This window comes from Nerophis ophidion, unplaced genomic scaffold (assembly GCF_033978795.1).
Source record: "Nerophis ophidion isolate RoL-2023_Sa unplaced genomic scaffold, RoL_Noph_v1.0 HiC_scaffold_43, whole genome shotgun sequence".
NCBI lineage: Eukaryota > Metazoa > Chordata > Actinopteri > Syngnathiformes > Syngnathidae > Nerophis > Nerophis ophidion.
In genome coordinates, this window is record NW_026906965.1 from 158,965 (window position 1) to 177,538 (window position 18,574).

Here is an 18,574-nt window from a genome sequence, read left to right on the forward strand (position 1 = left end):
ACTCGATACGCTCAAATTGAGAAGGAGCTTCTAGCTGTTGTGTTTGCATGCACCAAGTTCAGAGACTATGTGTATGGCAAGGCCACCATAGTAGAAACTGACCACCAACTGTTGGGGACTATCTTGAAGAAACCAATTCATAATGCCCCGGCCCGTCTTCAGCGGATGCTGCTACGCTTGCAAAGCTATGACATAAGCCTAATCTACAAAAAAGGAAAGCACATGTACTTGGCTGACACTCTTTCAAGAGCCCCTAATGCAACAGACAGTGAGAGCCCATCTGACAGTAGTTCTTTCGACGTCATGTCGGTGAGCTACATTTCTACAGCCCGCCTGGAAGAGCTCAAGAAGCACATGGAGGAGGTTGAAGTAATGCAGACTCAGTCAGTTATCCAGCGTGGATGGCCTGCCAGAAAGACTCAGCTGCAGCCTGCCATTGAAGTGTTCTTCCCCTACAGAGATGAACTCACTGTGGAAAATGGAATTGTCATGAAAGGGCAGAAAGCAGTCATTCCAACGTCACTACAAAAGAGTACATTAAGATTGTACACAAAGGTCACCCAGGCATTGAAGCAACCAAACGCAGAGCAAGAGGTATCATCTTTTGGCCATCAATGTCACGAGACATCACTAAAGAACTACTTTTTTGCACAGTGTGCAACAGCACAAAACCACATCAGCAAAAAGAACCACTTCATCTCGATCCAGTTCCAGACCTTCCGTGGTCCACAGTTGCTACAGACCTTTTTGAATGGCGTGGAAAAAACTACCAGGTGACGGTGGATTCCTATTCTGGATGGTTTGAAATTGACCTTCTACAAAACATCACAGCGACAGCTGTAATTTCCAAAATGAAAAGACATTTTTCAGTGCACGGTACACCACACACACTGCTATCTGACAATGCAAGACAGTACAAGTGTGAGCAATTCAGGAAATTTGCTGAGGAGCGGGACTTCATCCACACCACCAGTAGCCCAGAGTTTCCCCAGTCGAATGGACTTGCGGAAAGAGCTGTCAGGAGTGCCAAGCAACTGATGGAGAAATCCCACCGGGACAAAACTGATGTCTTCCTAAACCTCCTTAACCTCAGAAACATTCCCCGAGATGCAGACCTTGGTTCCCCTGCCGAACGTTTAATATCAAGACAAACGCGTGCAGCTATCCCAGTGTGTACCAGACTACTACATCCAACAGAAAAAGACTCAACACAAGTACACGCTCGACTAGTCGACAAGAGAACTACAGTGAAATGTCACTACGACAAGTCAAGTCGCCCACTGACTCCCTTGGCAGAAGGGCAAGTGATCCGTATGCAGACTCCTGCTGGACATGACCGACTTGGAATAGTGGAAAAGTCGTGCAAAGAGCCACGTTCCTACATCATCCAGTCCGATGGGAGAAGATACAGGAGGAATCGTCGCCACATCGTCCCGGTTCAAGAACAACCACCAACACCGTTCCAAAATGACGAAGCAGACTCTCAGGATAGTAGACATACCATGGTGGACTTGGTCCCTCCCACACCACTGAGAGAAAAGACAGTGATTAGGCAAACGGAAAGTACATCACCAATTTGACCCAGGTTCACGACGCAGACTGACACAGCTTACACAACACGTGCAGGTCGAGTTTGCAGACCCAATCCAAAGTATGTGCAGTAAGAAAAGAAAAATGCACCTGTGATTTATTTTGAGATAGTATTTTTCTAGCTGTTCTATGATTTGTTTCGATATTCCATACAGATGGTGAATTGTTTGTATTCACCCTACACAGTTAAGAGATTTGATCTCAGTTACATGTGGATATTCATTTCACTTATCTTCTTTTGTGTTTTGTAAGGACGCTTAACTAAAAGGGAAGGATGTAGATCACTTGGTAAAATGACTGTTTTGTTGTTGTAATTCTTGAACACACCACCAGGATGTGCACATCGAGGAGTCAGTTACTACCACCCTCTAATGCAGTGCATACGTACAATACATAGTTCTCACAGTCGATTACCCCATCCTATGATGCTTTGCGCGCTGCCATTTTTAGAGGCAAGCTTTCATTGTTTGCTCACTTCGCTTCATTCCACTGCACAAAACCGGAATCAGTAATCTTACAAAACCAACGCAAATGGCCAGTAGACCATCAAAGAAGCGGTACAGAGATGGTTTGGATAAACAAACGAGACAAAGATACGACAGCAAGACAGAAAGCATCGGTATCGATCCGTACGAAGTTTGTAAAACTAAAATGACTGCTGACCACACATAGACATTCTAAATTATCTGGTTTGTTCCAAGAGTGCTTATACTATGGAAGAGTTAAAGGCTTTCGAATCACTCGAGGCTTACAACCAGTTTGTGAGTGGTTGGGTGAAAGATGTGTACAGCATGATGACAAAAAATTCAAGTCTGGAATTTAGTTTTTTGAAAATGTATTCACATGATAGTCAATGGTTTAACTTCCAGAAATGTTCATTTATAAGTATTGAACAGGGACTTAATAAAACAAAGACTAAACACAACTTTGTTAAAAAGTAAACAAATGGTGAAGACTATATTGAGTGTTGACTGAGTAGCTTTAAAGGGGAACATTATCACAATTTCAAAAGAGTTAAAAACAATAAAAATCAGTTCCAAGTGGCTTGTTGTATTTTTTTTCAAAATTTTACTGGTCTCGGAATATCCGTAAATAAAGCTTTAAAGTGCCTTATTTTCGCTCTCTGCAAAGACACTGGCTATTTCCCTGTGACGTCACACAGTGCTGCCAATGTAAACAAACAATGGGGATACCACAGCAATATATAGTGACATTATCTTGGATTCAAACTCGGATTTCAGCGACTTAAGCGATTCAACAGATTACGCATGTATTGAAACAGATGGTTGGAGTATGAAAGTATTGAAGAAGAAACTGAAGCTATTGAGCGAATAGCTATTGATGCTATTCATAGCCATAGCATGGCCGAATAGCTGCGTTAGCATCACCGGTAAAATGTGTGGACCAAACAATCAGGACTTTCGCATCTTTTGACACTGGAGCAACTTAAATCTGTCGATTGGTAAGTGTTTTTTTCGCATTAAATGTGAGTGGAAGGAAACATAATATAGTTGCAAATGCATCTACAGGTTATCCATACATCTCTGTACCATGTCTGCTTTAGCACCGCCGGTAAATAGCATGTTAGCATCGATTAGCGTAGCATGTTAGCATCGATTAGCCGGCAGTCAACATCAACAAAACTCACCTTTGTGATTTCGTTGACTATCATTGCAAATGCATTTGCAGGTTATCCATACATCTCTGTGTCATGTCTGCCTTAGCATCGCCAGTAAAATGTGCAGACACTTTGGCACATTCAATGGGGGTCTGGCGGCAGACACTTTGGCATCTTCGGGCCAGTGGTGCAACTTGAATCCCTCCCTGTTAGTGTTGTTACACCCTCCGACAACACACCGACGAGGCATGATGTCTCCAAGGTTCCAAAAAATGGTCAAAAAAACGGAAAATAACAGAGCTGAGACCCGGTGTTTGTAATGTATTGAAAATGAAAATGGTGGCTGTGTTACCTCGGCGACATCACATTCTGACATCATCGCCTCCAGCGCGATAAACAGAAAGGCGTTTAATTCGCCAAAATTCACCCATTTAAAGTTCGGAAATCGGTTAAAAAAATATATGGTCTTTTTTTTGCACCATCGAGGTATATATTGACGCTTACATAGGTCTGGTGATAATGTTCCCCTTTAACATATGAATTGGCCTGCTACATTCAGATAAATCCCATAGCAAAAATTTGCTTGCTCAACTGTTGCTTAATCTCGTATCTTGAGAACATTTTGAGCTTCTCATATCTGTCTAATTCTGTGATCAATTGTTTTTCTTTTATTGCTCCTAAGGGACCCTTAGGAGCAATAAATAAGCTAAAAAGAGACAAGACATCACTGAGACAAAGGAGGTTGAGTTGAGACAACCCTTTGAGCAATATTTGAGAAGTGAGATACACTGACGAGAGCTCATATATGTATGCCATTGATCTCAATTATGTCTCATTTATTTTGAAGGATAATAAAAAGAGAAAGAAATTAGATGTATGAGCAATAAAAGAGATCTTATGTATGTCTTTTTCATGTCTTGATTATTTCTCTTAAATTTATTATCATATCTCAAATTTGAGAATCATGAGAACAAATTGAGAGTGCAATTTAAATATTCATCTGACTTAATTAGAAATAACACTAAACAAATACTCGAATATTGAAAGGTGTATCACTTTATTTGGCTACACAAAAATACAAAATATAATATAAAAATAGATTAAATACAAAAATGTAAATGTAGTTAATTAGTACATACATAATGTACATATTGACATTCACAATACTTAAAACAACATAGAAAACAATAAAACAAAAAATTAAAAAAATACAAAAATAAATGAATTTGACCTTAAGTACTCACTTTGTTATTGTGAAAAAGTCAGGTGTAGTTTTTTAACTCCTTGTTGAGCAAACCATGTCCCTTATTTAAAAAAACAGTTGACTTCATCTCAGTAAAAAAACACTTGACTTCATCTCAGTAAGAGGGTGAGTAAATGACAAAATTTCCATTTTGGAAATATTCCAAGCAAAAACTGAAATAATTTATAAAATTGTAACCGTGCTGTCTGGAACTGGTCTACATACAAAAAATAATCACAGTGAAAACCAGGGATACTTAACATTTTTACCTTGGGGCACGACCAACTTTTCCACTACACAAGGGTCTGGGACCAACTGAAATATAAACACTGAATTAGTCATCTTACACTAAAGTGTAAGACAACCGAGTACCATTCCTGCCCATATGGACGGACAACAGCTAAGAAACAGATATTTATTGGCGGCTTCCAAGGGGTACTCGCAGCCAAACAGTGGGCCCCAGCCCTATGATTAAGAAACACTGTTGTAAACAATAGAACAGCCTCCTGCGATAACAATATAACATTTGGTACATAAATGATCATTGAAATATTTTGAAATTGGTTACAAAAGCTACTAATATACCTGATTATGTAAGCAGTAACGTACTGCGTCATTATCGGTTGCATTATTTTTTTTATTTGGAAAAAACTTTGCACTGTGAAGGGATATTAGCCGCTAGCTTGTTAGTGATGTTGCATCACTGCCAAATTTGCTTGGCACAGCATACCTCAATATGCATTATCACAGAATAACGTGGTACTAAAAGCTACATCATAGGGCCATTTTTTACAAACCTAGACCAAAATATTGAACATGTTTACCAAGGAAACATCCTACCATAGAATGAACTTGACAGGTACAAGGGCCTACTTAAAACCGGCTCTGGCCCGACATTTGTTTACCAAAGCTTTCTTGAGCTTGGCCTCCTCAATATTGTCCCAATCAGGAAAGGTGCCGCATCTCAGGACATACGCTGCAAGGCAAGAACATAATAATCAGCCATTCGTAATTTTGTCCCACATCAGTTTCTACAGGTATCAAATATATGCAATGCAATAACAATAATAATGCAAATTCATATGTAATGCTTTTTGGTACTTGAAAAAATGTAATGCCCATGTGCGACTGCATATAGTTTGTTTTTTTTATATAGTCAAAAGCTTCCAATGATCTGTATACACACAGTTGCAAGCATTAGACAAGTTAATTAGTTGAAAGGTTTACATTAACTGTTACTATCTAGTGTATTAGAATTGGCTTACAAAGCTGTTTGATTGGAGAATGTATTTTTATTGATTTATTTTTGTGGAGTAGCATCTGATGTTTTGACTGTGTGCATGGCCGTAGACAATCGCTAATTAAAAGGTTCTGACTATCAAAAATATTAAAGGAGAACTGCACTTAATGTTGTGATCCGGCTTCCGGATCACACATCTCTAGCATGTTTGTCTTTTTTGTATTGTCCTACTATGTTTTGATCATGTTTTGGACTCTACTGATCCCGTTTGTTAGCGCACATTCATCACCATGACAACTTAATTTGCTCCTCCTGCACGCTCCGTCTACACACCAGTTTGTTATTACGTTCCCTGTATTTAAGCCCACCTGTTACCCTAGTTCAGCCTGGCTGTTTCGTTTGCTCACGCAACAAGTTACGATTGCTTATCCTCATTGTTTTCACTCTGCTAAGATTTAGCTTAGCTTTCCGCGCGCTCGGCTCGCGCTGCTTTCGGACTTTTGAACTCTACCCTTGCTACAAGTAGCATTTAGCTTACCGTGCGGTGGCACGCCTTTTCTTTTCCTTTGTCAAGTGTTTTGTTGTGTTTTATTATTAAATCTGGTTCCTACCTCCAGTCCTGCTTGCTCCCGTCTTTGGCATCTTGGGGCCGACACCTCCGCGCATCACAATGCGCCCACCATATCGTAACACTTAAACCCTCTAAACAAACATCCCCTTCTGCATCAGATGATCAATATAATATACCCATTAGCCATTTATTTAGTTGTGTCTGTTTGAAACATGCTGTAAGTATATATATATTCTCTGAAAATATGACTTATAATAGCCACAAACTGGAGGATACCATTTTTAATCAGGATACAATTTGTTTTAAAATAGTTAAAAGGTTTTATGGAATAATAAATGAACATCATACCAGGATTGCAAATTATGCATGTTTGGAAATGGATGATCTATTTAAACATTTTAGAAAAATACAGAACAATATTGGTAAAAATGCCAATAAGATGCATTTGAAAAAAAGCTATGGCGATTAAACATTTTGAATTTATTGTACTTTACACCTTCTCTGTTTAAAATGTTTACAGTAAATAGCAAGTATGTATCAAGTGTCCGGCAGCTGAAGGAACTTGTATTCATTTATTGTGGGAATGTCAGAAAATAAAAGAGTTGTGGTCTGCTGTGAAAATTGCCTCGCTAGCGTAGATCACTTGAGGCACTTGCGTCACAACAGTTGCTAATGTTAGGCAAGTTAGCTCATATGTGTTGAAGTGGAGATGATTGAAATAAACGACTCAGTGTATGAAAAAAGCTCAGCTTTTCCATTATTCTGACATGGTTTCACAGTTAAGGACTACACGCCTACAGTGACCAAAGAATGGAAAAGTTTATGCCCCCAGAGCAGTTTCATTTTGCTTTATTGAAGCAGTGCTTTTGTCGTGTTCCCACCTCACAATACCTCTTGTATGCAGTTTGACAGCCGCAGTTAAAAAAAGAAACACACAGGAAGACTAACAATTTCGATGACCGTAACCTTCTTAAGTTAATTTTCATTTACCGTTTGACATATTGACTGTCCGCCATGTCCTACAATCGTATTACATTTTTTAAATGCCTCTGGGCAATGTATTTAATGCTTTTTATTGCCGTTTAAAGCGTTCATTTACGCAAAATCATTAATACACACAACCACACTTCAAGTTGATGGACATAACACTATATTGCTCATCATAACGCTAGTTTTAGTCAATCACAAATTGTAATTATGTAACATTGAGTTATACTTCCAGTCTGCTGTAATCGATAAGGGATCTACATTTCTCATATTGAACTTCTTTTTAATTATTGTTACCCAATTTTGGCCTGAAAACACCCTCAGTTTGGGAAAACTTACTTAGGATTCCTTCAACTTTTTTCCGGTCAAGGATGCGCTTTCGTGTTCCTGCAGGTTTGTTTCCAGGGCGACCAAAAGGGACACTCCTCTACTGTAAAAAAGAGGTCAAATAGTGCGTGGAATAAACGCATACATTTGGGCTTTGAAGCATGTCTCATGGCAGCAAGGCGGAACGATGATATGAGTACGCCGCTCTCAGGAAAGAGCTCTTGCTGGTCCGATTAATGAGGAGGGCCGTCGGTGTATTTGTCTCCAACCAGGTCGCAGAGAGTTTGAAGTACTCTGACTTGGCCCGGATCTGAAAGGGAAAAAATAGCACAAACAATACCGGAATGAGAAAATAATGTGTTTAAGGCCTAATCACAAGTTTAAGTAAACAAAACAATTACATCATGAATGAATTAGCATTAGGTACTTACCTATTTTCAAGAGGACTTCTTTGATTCGTTGCTTTTCTCGCCGGATTTTTTCCAACTCCTCCCTACATCCATCACATGGCGTCCATGATTTTTCTGCCTGTGGTTGATAACAGATAGTGTCCTCAACAGATGGGTTGAGTGCATCTCTCCTGTCTGGTGCCAGGAAAGCTGCCTTTTTATTCTCAGGTGGATTCACCCGGCTAGGTGGCAAGCTATTGTGCACGCCGGGTGAAGGACCAGAGGTGTTGTGGATATTTGGTGATGGGCCAGCGGTGTGGGGATAGGCGGGGTGTACAGCCTCCAGAGTGATCAACCTTCGGTGGTGAGGCCATTGGTTGATGGGCAGGATGCATGGTCTTCGTAGGGAAATGGACCTTTTATGTTGAGACCATATGGCAGGGGTGTCCAAACTTTTTCCACTGAGGGCCGCACACTGAAAAATCAAAGCAAGCAGGGGCCATTTTCATATTTTAAAAACCAATACAATAAATGTATAAAAAAATATACATTTAGGCCTCCACTCAGTTATGATCCCGGGTACCCCAAAGGGTTTTGGTCAAAAAAAATATTAAAAATGTGTCATTATTCAGTTTTTTTATTGTTATCTTCATTATTCATGTTTTAAATCTCTAGATCAACATTAGGAAAAAAAAAATGGAAAAAACACAAAATATGCAATATTTTCATCCAATAACTTTTTGGGGTGGAATTTTTGAGATTATATAATAATTGGAGCCTTAATTTTGGATATTGAATCATTATTTTTTTTTGAGGAATGACACTTAAAAACAAATCACACTAAAATAATTGGGGATCCCAAAGTGTCCTACTCGTTAAATTGTTAAAAAATAAATAATACATTTTTTTTACTGTTTACTTTTAGCCCAATAATCTCGAGATCAACCTCAGATATATCCGTCAATTTTAGAACTTTTATTGTTGTTTAATTTTTTTGGTTTGTTTGTTTTAGGCCCTTCTTTAAAAAAAAAAAAAACAGCTCAGTTTTTTATATGGCAAAACACAAAATATGCAACATTTTCCCCAAAAAATATCTTAAAGTGGAATATTTAACGTGACGTAATTGAAGTTTTGAATAGGTCAATAATTCAAAATGACATTGATTTTGATTCATTATTTTTTAAAGAAAGAAACAGCCTGCATGGCAGCTTTGTGTTATTAAAGCATTGCAACATTTTTTTGTTACATTTCACCTGTTTGCGCTTTTTATCACTATTTATTTTTTTCAATTGTATTTTTAAAATGTGCCGTTAAAGAATGACCTGGGGGCCCCAAATGGCCCCCGGGCCGCACTTTGGACACCCCTGCCATATGGTGATAGGCTAGATATATGGCCTCCGTAAGGAAATTGACCATTGATGTGGAGGTCATACAGTGATGGGATGGCTGTATTGCCGCTGTAGGGTGATGGACCAAAGGTTCCCTCTCTGGTAAACCTATCGTGAAATTTCATTGAACCATAGATTACAATTGTACAAATCCAATTTGTCCATATATGTATATACAACATCAAAAGAGATGAGAAATACTGAACTACAAAAAAAATACTGAAATGACCTACAGTATATTTTAACCTGCAGCGGCCAAAGTCGACCTTAGTCTATGTGCAGTGAGGAGAACAAGTATTTAATAGACTGGCGGTTCTGTAAAATCTAAAACAAAACAAAAACAAAACAAAAAATTACACATTTTATTATTTTCAAGTAACTTGCATTTTTTTCTCTCCATGGAATTGATCACCTAGTAATCTCTACTTCTCTGAAGTATCAAATATAAACTTCATGCAATAAGATGCAAAATTAATTACTTTTAAAAAATTCATACAATGTGATTTTACGGATTTTTGTTTTGGATTCTATCACTTCCAATTGAAGTGTGCCTATAATGATATTATTAAAAATAATAATATAAGTAACAGACATCGAACTACAAAATCAGCAGTGTATAAATGATTGTTTCTCCTCATTCTATGATGGACAGTACCAATAATGAAAATAAATGTACCATGACCAAAATTGACTATATCTATAATCATTCTGTACAGTACTCCTTAACAAAAACATTTCACATCAAAGACAAAGGAACTGGACCAGTACTGAAGATGAAATCATCTTGACTGCAAGGAAATAGTCAACTCACTTAGTCAACAATAACAAATAACAGATTATGACAGATTTTTTTAATAGTAAGTTATACATAAAATTGACTATCACGAAAAAGTTATTACTTTATATATCTCAGGATTATTTAGGAAATGTACAATTAAGTATAAACTGTCAAACCAGTACTTATATTTGGTTTAAATATGTTTTTTTTTTAAACTATTGCTTATTGAGATTTCCGCCCTACCTCCTTTGTCCACAAAGGAAGCACAGGTATGTGAGCACCCTTTGACAAAAGAGGAGGAAAATTCACAAAAAAGAGGAACATTTCCATCCGCATGTAGAGCTCCGACAAAAGCCCCGAAAATATTTTTTAAGAATCAATACTACATAGCACTGGGCCAATAAAACAATAATTATACATCGCGATACACATAATCATATCAATATTAAATGCTTTCGATAAAATATTGGAGCCAGCATGATTGGCTGCATGAGGTCACTGGCGCTTTGGGAAGCCAGTAAACAGAAAACAGGAAGTGTCACTGAGCAATGGAAGTGACATGCTACAACAGACAATCAGTTAACAGTATTTACTGAGCAATGGAAGTGACATGCTACAACAGACAATCAGTTAACAGTATTTACTGAGCAATGGAAGGGACATGCTACAACAGACAATCAGTTAACAGTATTTACTGAGCAATGGAAGTGACATGCTACAACAGACAATCAGTTAACAGTATTTACTGAGCAATGGAAGGGACACGCCCACAGCCAATCATGTAACAGTATCAACAACAAGTAAGCTAGCTCCATGATGATAATTATGCTAACTAGCAAGCCAAGCTTGTTTTGGTGTCCCTGTCCTGAAATTCAGTGCGGTGTTTAGGCAAGAGCAGCAGTAAGTACCAGCGGCCAAGGAGAGCCTTCCACAAATTTTGTTTGGATCCTATTTTTTGGATATTGTTTACTTAATTCATCCATGGAATTTTTGTTATTGTTGAACGCTCCGATCGGACAGGTTTTTACTGGACACATTTCCCATGAGTGTTGCTCTGAGAACCTACAAGTGTTTAGTTAATACTTGATTGCTGATAAGAAGTTAGCGCCGTTTTTTTGACACTCATCCTTGAACTCCCATCCTTACACTACTTTTATTTATATTTCTCATATTCTTATTTATATTTAATTGAAAAAAAAAACAAACGGAATTTATATTTTGACGTGAAACTGAATGTTTAAAAACTGTTAAGAAAGTATATATTGTGTAAATTTTTCTCAATAAAACTTGTTTATAAGATTTCAGTGTGTGTTCAAGTACTTCTTGAGCACATTCATCAATACTGTGATAACAATTGTAACCATGACATGAAATGTTCATTTTGTTACTCCTTAGTTTTGACACATGAGATTGTAGAGTGGATATTTACACTCTATGAACGTTTTGACCATAACTAAAAAGTAATAAAATGATGGCAACAAATTGTTTTCAGGGTCCACAAGTTCAGAACTTTTAATCCTGAAATCAGAGTGGATACAGATGTTGGGTTTTGGGCAACTTAATACATCAAATATTTGTATTTGTCATTAACATACTATTTACTGAAACAATGATTTGATGGCAAATAAAATAATGTTTAAATCAATGCTGTTTTTTTGGTTTCGAAATTCACTAAATTTGCTAAAGATGAAACGTTTTGAACTTGTAGACCCATAGGCATGAGGTAATAAATGTCAAGCTTACCCATAGGCAGTGTTGCCGCCTGTTAGAAGTCCCCCGTCACTTGATAGATTTAGCGCTGTAATATTATCATGTTCAGACAGTGGCTTCTGATCTACTGTAATGGTGTCAGACCCTGATGTTGAGTGTGATGGCTCACTGGCTTCCAACATATTTCAAAATAACTCCTGTGGAGTTTGGCAGCCTTTTGGTGACTGAGTCGGATCTTTTCCTAAAATATGTTCAACAGTTGCCCTATAAAATTTACTATCTGACCACTTTGCTAAAACAGAATCTCCTGTTTTAAGATCTAAGATCTGCACAGGAGCTTCATCTCTTGGCAAAATGTCTGATCCTGTAAAGATTTTGCCGGTATAACCGTCCTCCCATCTGACGAATGCCAAACAATCTGAAAGAGAGAGTGCAAAAGAGAAAGTGTTTAAAATTGTTTGAGTATAAAAAATTGGACTGGTATTTGTCATCTCATTTGGACATCAATGTTATGATTATTCCCTCTCCCCATCCCTATTTGCATTTTAAAGGAGATGCAGTAGGAAGAGCATGCCCATCGCTGTCTTAGAGGTGTGTGGCCTCATTACAATTAGGGTACTGTTACCTAACTTCCTTGGGGCGACTTTGTCAAGGTGGTATTTTCAGCTGTTCTTTAAATACTACACAAATTAATAAAGTCATTTTTCCAGTTTGTTAGCTACATGTACAGCAATTTGGCTTAACCGTAGTCCGCTTTGCCACACATACATAGAAACTTACCAGATTGCTTCATTGGGGGAGGAGAATCATGCAGGTCCTTCATTTTCTTTGTGGGAACTCTTAACCACTTTCTTGTAGTCGTTTCCTTTTGGTCCATGCTGTAAATGAAAAAATTTATTTTGGATCACAAACTGAGGATGGGTTGATTGGCAACACTAAATTGACGCGTGTGTGAATGTTGTCTGTCGATCTAAGTTGACTTGTCCATGGTGTACCCCGCCTTTCACCCGAGCGGAACTGGGATAGGACATAGCACCCCCACGACACGAAAGGGAAAAGCAGTAGCAAATATATGGATGGAACTATAATATAAATTATTTACATATATGGGGTCACTCCATATGGATGTTAACTTTTAGGGTGAATCATATTTAACTTCTGTTGAAAACAAGTAAACAAAATGATATTTTATGATCGTTCTGGCTATAGTAAAAAAAAATCTTAAACCAGACAGTTTAATTCTTATTTTAATTCATATCTATTTTGAGGTGTGGTGGGTTTGATGGCACCTTTTTATAATGGGGTGCATATTAGGAAAGTTATAGTATTTTTAACAAAAAGGTCATGAATATAATCTCGAGCCCCAATGACTTTGTATTGAAGAGGTTGACCATAATTAGTGCATTTTGACCAGGTTAAAACAATCATAATGTTTTAAACATGTATCACAGGAAAACTATTCTTATATCATGTTGCTAGTCTTAACAAGACCTGTCTGATAATACCATCCATTTTCTACCGCTTATTCCCTTTCGGGGTCGCGCTGGCGCCTATCTCAGCTACAATCGGACGGAAGGCGGTGTACACCCTGGACAAGTCGCCACCTCATCGCAGATAGACAGACAACATTCACACTCACATTCACACACTAGGGCCCATTTAGTGTTGCCAATCAACCTATCCCCAGGTGCATGTCTTTGGAAGTGGGAGGAAGCCGGAGTACCCGGAGGGAACCCACGTATTCACGGGGAGAACATGCAAACTCCACACAGAAAGATCGCGAGCCTGGATTTGAAGCCAGGACTGCAGGAACTTCATATTGTGAGGCAGACGCACTAACCCCTCTTCCACCGTGAAGCCCAATAATACCGGATTCATTTAATGAATGTTTAACATTTTACACACATACCTACTTTATTTTCCTAAATATATGCAGTTTATACAATGGATAGCATGATACAAAACATACTGGGCCACTGCCAGCGAGTAAGCAAATATACTGCTGCTTTCAAAATGGCGGGGCAAATTAGTGAATCATTTAATACTTTTGGATGTAATCTCTTATTTATTGCAAATAGCCAGCCTTACCGATAAAATTCAACCCGGACCTCCTTTGTCGAGTGTCACTTTATCTACAACAGTATTATAAAAACATTTTTAAGTTAAGTCCTCCAAATGAATATGCACTGTGGAATCCAATTGTGAAGGTCATTATGTATGCTAACATTACTTGTTGGGCAGACGCCATTATCGTTACCGCAGCCTGCTAAAGGACCACTCCGTTGTCACAACAGTTAAATATTTTCATTTCACAACATTACATGGTTGACCAACTAAAAAGTATTAGCATACTTACCTCTCCAAGTCTCATGTCGCTTCCAAAAACTTTCCCGCTTCTTCTTCTCTTTCTTCTTCGCTTTCTTCTTCTTCCTCGTTTTAGTTGAAGGTAGGCGCACAGACAACGTTCAAATGTTACGCCACCTACTGTTTCCCCGCCTCTTCTTCTTCTTCTGACGTTAACTGACGGCAAACAACTCGTCATGTCCGCCGCCGTCTGATAGAAAGCGTAGATTTTCTAAATTGCCTTCCTGTGAAAGTTACTCATAGCCAAAAATGGTTATTTTCAGATGGTCATATAAGGAGAAAATCAACTTTATCTAAATTCTGAGATGTGCATCTCAACGACACTCTCGCGAGATTTGGCACGGCGCCCCATGAATCTGTCCAATCATATTTGCTCTACCTGAAAAACACGCATGCGCATTTAGTGGGCGGATGTGACTTGAAGAAACAATTTGGCACTGAAGGAATAACAACTGCAAGTAAGTAATACCATTTATTGTTTTTGTTTTGGTATTTAAATTACTTTAACATACACGAGTTAGTATTTATTAAACTACTGTAACGTCACCGATTTACGGAAATATAGCTATAAATGCCGCATTCAACCTTGCTAGAAGCTATGAAAGTTATCTCCAGCGAGGCATCTCAAGTGATAAGCTACACTTCATACATCCCATAGTGAAATAGCAATGATAGAAGTAAATGTTCAAAGAACATTTGAAGATGAACAATATAAATTACTGAACATACACTGCTTCGACATAATATAGAGTTTTACATTTACAAGAAGTTCCACTGTATATTCCAGCAACCTTTGTCTGTATTTACATAGTATTGGAGTGTCGAAATGACAAAATGAAAACCTGGAAAACGATGGAGAAGAACTGGTAAAGAAGTCGACTCAAATAAATGATCAAGAAGGACTGTAAAGCTGGTAAGTAGACTGGCATAGTTGTGGTGCATTAAACTGGCAGCAGATATATGATATTTTATTTTTCTTGCTGCAGTCATCCCGTCCTGCAACCACCTATGTGAAGACTGATGAGCAATGGCTAAGTAAGTTACATGTATACGCGGTTTCTTTGTTTAAATGGATTAGTTCTGATTGAGATTTACGGACCAGATAGAAGGATAAAAAGCTGTCCACAGTTTGTCAGGAACAAGCATGGAAATATTGCTTTCTTTTACCCTGATTACAGTATGAAGAATGAAACTTGAAATATAAGTAATCTCAGCATGTGTAATTGATGTTTTTTGAATCTTTCACCTTCAAGTTAAGGCTGGTAGGTAACATCAGGTCATGATTAGGGATGTAACAATATCAACATTTCACGGTATGATATCCTCACAGTGTTAAAGCCACAATAAGATATTGTTACAAAAATGTCAAAGTCCAAAGACATGCACCTGGGGATAGGTTGATTGGCAACACTAAATGGTCCCTGGTGTGTGAATGTTGTCTGTCTATCTGTGTTGGCCCTGCGATGAGGTGGGGACTTGTACTGGGTGTACACCGCCTTCCGCCCGATTGTAGCTGAGATAGGCACCAGCGCCCCCCGCGACTCCAAAGGGAATAAGCGGTAGAAAATGGATAGATGGATGGTGTTAAATGAAGTGGCAGGAATGTTTAGGATAAACACACTTACTATAATTGAACACAAACATAATGTTCATATGTTGTAATCATATTTATTATTATAAACAGGTATTTCAGGTGCAAAGGAATGGTGCGGACTTCCAGAATTTCAAGTAACACACAAAAACAAACAAAAAACAAAACTTTCAAATATGTGTCTTTAAACTGACATTAACAGTAAACTTGCAGTGTAACTAATGTAGAACAATAATGTTTCTTTAGCCAAGAAACTATACTGTGTTTGTCTGGTATGTTTTTTTTTTAATATAACTTGGTATTATCGTGGGTTTGATTACATTTTTAGCACATTCAACAATAATGCGATTATAATGCAAACAGTGATCATTTTGGTCACAGTAACGGTGATATGACATTTTGGTATTGTTACATCACTGCTGTTTAGTTTAGTGTTTTTTTACTTTTAACTTCCTAAGAAACTGTCATTTGCAATGGAAATGTTAGTATTAGTTTGTAAAATACTGATTCTTAAGAATTAACTACCGTAATAATTTGACTTTTAATCATGTAAATACCTCACAAATGGATATTTTCCCTTGCTGACGTCTTGGTTTCACATCAATGATATTTTCCAAATAATGGTTCTAACATATAACTCATTCTAATATACTACTCCTATTCCCTAACTTATTGTAGACATTGTGGTGTGAAGTGTCGGCAAATTTCTTATTTTGTGCATGTCCACATTTCCTTTGGTGAGCTGCAAGGGCTCTGGGTCGATTTGGAAATGGTCTGGATGAACGTGGCAAGCTTTACCTTGCAGTATGCAGACTTTATTTAAGGTTAAACAAGCACGACAGTTATAGGCACAGAAATATTTCACAGCAACAATTCCTCGGATCACCGAAGCACAAACGTTCCCGTCACTCCTGCACACTTCCACTTTTTCGCCCCTATATAATGTCCCCTCTTTGAACTTTGTTGTCCCACACTACGCGGGTTATCATGGGAGATCGAGTTTACTTCTCAGATGAGCCCACTTAATATTGTCAGAAAAAAACACACCCACTGGAGTTCTCGTTTGATAGCGTCACACATCACGGCATTATTGTGAGAATTTTGAAACCAAAATAACGGAATATTTACAATAATGTTGCATCCCTCGTCAAGATCCTTTCTCATAGGTTTGGTTTGATGCTGTGTATTTACTAATGATTGGCATTAGCATCCACAACTTTGTTTTAATAGTGTGTGTTGTATTGTGATGAGTTACATTTAATACTGTGGATTATGTGTTCCCACAAACACAGAAGATACGTAAACATGAACTACAATGCGATCAAGATGTGGGAAAAAAGTAAATGCATTCCATTAGCTGGATTTGTATAATGTGTTCAATTTATGTCAACTTGCTTCTTGTTTTGCATGTTTCTGTCTTTTAAAAAAATATATATCTTAGTCTTTTGATTTTTTTGGTTCCTCAGGGGGTAGCAGCAGAATAACACTGAAGGAGGCGGTGCCCCCTGAAGGAGCCCAAAACACTGCTCTTCAAATGGAACACATCCAACCTTCAGGTGTCCATGCAGGATGTACCACTCTGGAACATCAAGCCTCTCCCCACCTGCCAGGTACACCCACCGTCTTCTGTGGCTGACTATTGTTTTGTTGTGAATTTTGTCACGAAGCAAATCCTGCTAAAATATGACAAACTTTTGAGTGTAAGAATGTGAGCGATATGCTGAGATGTTGTACGTTTTGCCTTTTGACAAAATGTTATAAAAAACCTTTAATGATTTGTATTCTATTTTACTTTCAGCACATGAAAATATTTCTACTTCCGACTATCAAAGACAATGGAAAACCATTTTCCAGAACAGCCCTCACAGATCCTCCTGCTGGCCTAACAACTAAACTACATGTCGATGCTGAGTATGATTCATCTCAATCATTTGAGGAAGCTCTCCCTGATATAGGGGATTGGATGTACAATGACGGACATACGTTTAATGAAGGATTTGAAGATGGTTTGAGTGAGGAGTGTGCAGAAGAGTCCAATTTCAAGGACACAACAGACAAACCAATACATGACAATGCATCAGAAACCATGGCAGAGTGCCTTCTGATCAGCATGGGTTATGTAAACTGTCATAAAGTCACAGGTAAGGCCCTAAGCCATATGCTCAAAATGTTCAAGTTGCTTTTTTAGTAATTGTTTTGGGCCAATAGAAAGTAAACAAATAAAATGCCTGTTTTGTGGGACCAGTGTGTCAGAAGAAAGATTCTCATCCTTTTTTTTAAAGTATGTACAGATTGATTTCTTCTTTACCACAGCACATTCATGTGCCAAATGGGCCCTCGTTCGTGAATTTAAACATGCAGGTTTTTCTTTGCTGCAAGATAGTGTAACATATGAGACATGCAGTCATGTTATTCCCCTATTGGAAACCTCTGCAGTACAGTAGTATTCTTGGATGACATGTTGGGTAAAGTTGTTTTCCTTGACTTCACATCTATGCCTGGCATAGTGATTGCAGTTCATTTCCCCAACACACTTGAAAAGTTTTAGATAATTAAGAACTGAACTGGCCTAAGAAGCCACAAATCAATTTTTTGATCATTGTTATAAATGCTCTGAAAATACACACTGATGTGATGTTGCCGTGGATGCTGTAAAAGTCTGTAAATATGTACACTATATGGAGTATCATTGTTGATTATGTTTTTTCATTGTGTGTAATATTTCAGTGGCCAATTTATTAAATTTACTTGTTTAATAAAACCACTGTCTTTTTTTAA

At 37.9% G+C, this 18,574-nt stretch overlaps 1 protein-coding gene and 1 long non-coding RNA gene across 4 annotated transcripts in view; both read left to right on the forward strand.

Moving 5' to 3' along the window:
* Window positions 1–18,574, forward strand: part of LOC133546787 (gastrula zinc finger protein XlCGF57.1-like) — a 297,001-nt gene that overhangs the window by 36,933 nt on the left and 241,494 nt on the right. The window lies entirely within an intron of this gene.
* On the forward strand, window positions 14,604–18,557 carry LOC133546782 (uncharacterized). Its single transcript, XR_009805267.1, has 5 exons — window positions 14,604–14,663; window positions 15,017–15,118; window positions 15,192–15,240; window positions 17,263–17,406; window positions 17,595–18,557. It is a non-coding gene; the product is annotated as an uncharacterized LOC133546782 (long non-coding RNA).